At 40.0% G+C, this 5,080-nt stretch overlaps 1 pseudogene; it reads left to right on the top strand.

Annotated features, from left to right (window-relative positions):
* The first annotated feature begins 178 nt into the window (after positions 1 to 178).
* Positions 179 to 1,393, top strand: LOC103206511 (annotated as a pseudogene).
* The last annotated feature ends 3,687 nt before the right edge of the window (positions 1,394 to 5,080 follow it).

The raw sequence follows: 5,080 nt of genomic DNA, 5'->3' as shown, positions 1-5,080 counted from the left end.
AAAGCATTGAAAAGGAAAACCCATTTATAAGATATTGACCACTGACTGGCCAAAAGAAAAGCTGTTCTTTAGGAAAAATGTAGTAATGAGGAAAAAAAAAAAAAATTGCAGGGTTCTGTTAGTATCTGGAAGGGAAAAATTAGGAAAAAAATGTATAGAGTTTTAGAACCTAAGCAAAATGACACAAGTGTACCTTGTAAAGTGTGGAAGTTGTTGGGATTGGGTAGAATTTATTGGTGAGCAAAGTGGGGTAAGAGTTTTAGAAGCAAGTCTTGATGGATGAACAAGGTGTCAGCCTGAATGCTGAGCCAAACTTACACATGAATATCTCTTTACTGCATGATAACTTTTCCCCATCTAGGATAAAAAGCAAAAATAGGTAACTGTAATATGCATCACACTTTTGAGGTGCAAGATGGCCCCTGCCAGGGGAAGAGCTAATCTGTGGCTTTCAGGGTGGTTCTCTGGACTGAGACTGGGCTGCTAAACCTGCCTCATCCCTATACTATTGCCCGACTGAAGTGTTGGGCCTGCTACGCCTACTTCTGTTGGGTGACCATGTTGGACAATGCCAACTCTGGTCATCAAGAAATCTGGACCAGTCAAGGAAGCCTTCACCAATGCTGTTCAGCAGAAAGTAAAATTTCCTTGTGGCTTGGAAGCCTCCCCAGCCTGCTGAGGAAGTTCTTCCTGGGCTAGTGTCCCTGTGATATTGTCAACAGCAGTGATGACATGGAAAACCAAGAAGAGAGAATTTATGAGTGAATTGACTCCAGAAAAGAGAAGAGAGGCATAAAGAAGACCTAGACAGGCCTGGAAGGAAAGAGTGGATGCTAGACTCTTGCTGGTCTCATACCTCTGTCCTGAGGAGACTGTGATTTTCTTCCTGGTCTGTAAGAATGCCTGGGCTGTCACGTGTACGGCTGCTTTTCAGACCAGTCTGTGCTAAAGGCACTAAACACTGAACGCCTCTCTGCCTTTGCACCTCGACAAGGGTCAGTAGAGAAGCTACTCTGTCACCTGACGTGTGTGATCTCCTTTCTGAGCCCTGTGTGTGACCATTTGCTGCTTGAATCTCCAAGAATTCAACCATCCCAGAAAGCACTCCCAGCACATGAAATAATTCCAAATGCTTACTTTTCTGCTGCAGAAAAATTCGGAACAGGCAGGAGACAATGTGGGAATTGAAATGCAGGTTCAAATGCAGCCGTCTAGGTTAAAGAGTATGTGTAGGGGACAGTTGCAGCTCCTCACTGGATGAAATGATGTCCGTATCAACCAAGACCAGGACTGCTGCCTACCGCAGGTCACCACCCTCAATTTCATCTTTATTCTAACTGTCATAGGAATGACTTTTACTGTGTGTACTATCAACGTGTGGGAGCTCCGGTAGCATAGTGCCTAAGGCATGTGACTGCTAACCAGAAGGCTGGTGGTTTTCACCCCCCAGCCACTCCTCAGAAGGAAGATTGGGCAATCTACTTCTGTAGTGATACTGCCTTGGAAACCCAAGCAGGAGTTGCTATGAGTTGGGTCCAACTCGACGGCACATAACAACAACAACAACACTATCAAAGTGAGCATGGATGCAGCACTATTGAGTGAGACTGGTATGGTCAGATTCTCCTGTTCATGGTGGTCAGAAACTATGCAGTGAATAGCGCATGTGAGTCATCCTTGACCCAGTGCACAGGTTTGGCTCTTTGACTGCTGACACCTTCAGTATCCATTTTTGCTGAGAACTTAGTTACCCCTTCCATTCCTCAGGGTTGCCTTGAGTAAAGTCAGTCCAATCAGATTCTGCTTTGGAAAGTGGAGTGTCTATCTTCTTAGTAGTGCACATGGTCTTCAGGTTCCAGGGCATTTTAGGGGAAGGAGAGTGGTTGAAAGAAAAGGAAAACAGCTATGATTTATAAACATATTTCCATGCAAAAAATTGCATTTGACAAGAGAAATCTGCCCCTATTTCTGCACTAAAATACTTGGTGCTATGGCATTTATTGTTCTTTATTCTTTTATCCCACTGAAAATGAATGGCCTTGGTATGGAAAACGTAATGCTTGACCCACCAAAGAGGAAGGTTTCAACATTCCTTTATGGATCAGAGGAGCTTTACAGGCCTAGAATAGTTGCTACTGTTTCTTCCAACTTAGCTGATGCCCAAAACTAAGTGATTATCCCTATACTATTCTCCAGAAATAAAGTGGGTGATAGGATTTTCAGAATCTTGAAAAAAAAATGTGTCACGTTTTCCATCTTTCATTTTGATGGCACTCCTCTTAGACTCTGTTTTGCCAAATGTCAGCTACCAGATGTTCTTCCTACTCTTTCCTCTTGTCTGTCTATTACATATTTGTGACTTATCACTCTGATTTATTTGAAGCCTGAGGTCTCATTTTCACATTGTTTGGGTGTTTCAGTTATAAGAAATGTGAAGATCTAAGGACATCTGTGGTGTTGAAAACTTCAAGTCATTATAATTTCTAAATTCACATTTACTTTGGTGGGAAGGCAAAAAAGGAGCTTGAAGACTTATGTCTATTTTACAACCAAATTATAAATTATTTGCAAGGGGAAATTTGTATCTGATGGGTTAACAAAATACACAAACATTATCCTAAAGGCTGGTAAGTTAATCATTTGTTTGCCGGGTCTCCTTCATATTCTCCCATCATTGACTTTCTGACATATATATTTCTTCAGAAGACCTGGTTATAATTCAGTGAGGGGTTCAGATTGGGGGTATTTTTGAAATTTTCAACTTGAAAAGACCATCCTCAGTAATTGATTTAAGACTTTCAGAACGTTGCCAAAAATACTTATTTTGATATGGTTGACATTTTTATAGTAAATTTTCTATTTCCTTATATTTTTTATCACTCAAGTGAGAATGTGTGGGAATAATATTTACAAACACATACTGCATGCCAGACATGCTAGGTGCTTTACATGTGTTCTCACTCTGTCCTCACAAAAGGCCTCCAGAGTCACCCACATTCTCAAGCTCACACACTCACTCTTCACACACGAGAAAATGGAGGCTCAGAGGAATGAAGTAAGAGTCATTACATTGTGGAGCTGCAATCTGATTTAGATTTACACCTGGAGTATTTTTGTATTGTCTCTAGTTACCCCCAGCTAGAGTTTTTAATTGACCTTTTTATTAACCCCTTCTTCTTTAATCAAGGAGCTCTGGTAGCACAAGGCATAAGGCTAACCAGAAGGTTGGCTGTTTAAACCTACCAGCTGCTCTGCAGAAGGAACACGGGGCAATCTTCTTCCATAAAGATTTACCACCTCGGAAACCCAATGAGAGTTGTTGAGTAGGAAGTGATAGACTTGATGGCAGTAAGTTTGTTTTTTTGTTTGTTCTTTAATCAGATAGAGACAGGAAATTCACCTAAAAAGCTTTCAAAACTGGATGAAGCTTGTTATAAGGCCAATTGTTACACAAAATTCATTTATTTTAGGGTTAAAATTAAGCCTGACCTACCATAGTCCCAGGTGGCACTGTAGGCAAAGAGTTAACTTCAGGAATTACCAGGTAGAATCCACAAATGTGCCTGTAACACAGCGAAAATCCAATTACCTCTATAGGTTGGTATTTGACCTATTTATTTATGTATGTACATATGTATGTATGTATGTATGTATGTTCTGGTATATTCTTAACTTTCTCTTCACTATTCTACACTCCTGACAATAATTAAATGTTAGGCAGAGAAAAAGACACCAGCAAAAGAAGTCAACAGGACCATAATTATCTAGTTACGTTGGCTCTTTTCCCACAGGACAAAGCAGTCAATGTTTTAGGAGAAAAAAAATCACATAGTTATTTCTGTAAACTTTTATATAGCAGGCTTTCCAAAATATTTACATAATTGAATTGCACTGTAGAATCAAAACCCAATGACCTGGAATGTGTTAGGAAATGCAGAAAGGGGACACCCATGCTAACTGCTCCTTGAAGACAGTATGATCTCCTGGCCCACGAACAGTCTTTTATTCACCTGTGCTAGGTGGGCAGGACTCCTCTCTGGAGCAAAAGACACCTGGAAGATCAGAGCACCTGGCTTCAAGACAGATTAATGATTCTAAACCAAGTGTTATTGAACTAATTAGATTTTTTAAGTTGATTTGTGAGTGTGTGTGTGTCAAAGTCTGCAACAGAAGAAAGTCAACAGAGCTCATTTAAAAATGAGGCAACAGTGACTACTAAGGCATCACCAGCTTGCAGAAAATAAAGTCAATACCTATTCATTAGCAGATTAAAGGGACTCTGACTTCAATGTAAATGGAAAGCTTGTAATTGGACCTCGCTGGACAGTCATGGTAGAAAGGACTGATGAAGATATGGAAGAAAATATTAAAACAGCTAATGAAGCCCAGCTTCAGCCAAGTGTTTAATGTTGTGACTGGAATTCAACGGTGGCAACAAAACTAGAAGGAATTTGTTTGGAAGGTTTTCAGTAAAATATTTCTGAACAATACTTTATCTTGACAAAATAATACATCTATATTTCTTAACACAAACAATGAAGGTGATATTCTAGATGAGTATGCATAAAGTAGAATCTAAGAGAAATCTATAACACAACAAGAAACTTTCACATTCAGTATCTAAATCAGATAGGACTTCTTTACAAATCACCTCTTTTAAAGGTCAAGCTAAAGTTCTGTCAGTTTAAACTTATCTTTTGCTGTTTAATGTTGGTGTACAGAATACTTCTAGCTGTGGGCTTGGGGAATACTATTCCATCTCTCAGGGCCTTAATTATTAATAATGATTGTTTTATCAGTTAGAGTTCACTGCAATGTAAGAAACAAACTTTGGCTAAAATAAACCAAAAATGTTATTGGAAGGTATCAAAAATTCATAGGGTGGAAGAGGGAGAGAACACATAGGTTTGGAAGAGGTGGGAGAGAGGAGATTATAGATGTGCCTTGTACTAGACATAGAGCTCCTCCTCCAGGGGCTGCTCCTAGAGAGGATCACTCCTACCATCCCATCCCTCTGATTCCTCTGCCCTGCCCCAGCTTCTGTTTGGCATCTTGAGCAAGCTGGTAATGTCTACTTGGC

The sequence above is a fragment of the Orycteropus afer genome, unplaced genomic scaffold (assembly GCF_000298275.1).
Source record: "Orycteropus afer afer isolate SDZICR_OR568_19922 unplaced genomic scaffold, OryAfe1.0 scaffold00322, whole genome shotgun sequence".
Lineage (NCBI taxonomy): Eukaryota > Metazoa > Chordata > Mammalia > Tubulidentata > Orycteropodidae > Orycteropus > Orycteropus afer.
This window is presented reverse-complemented; position numbering and strand designations above follow the sequence as displayed.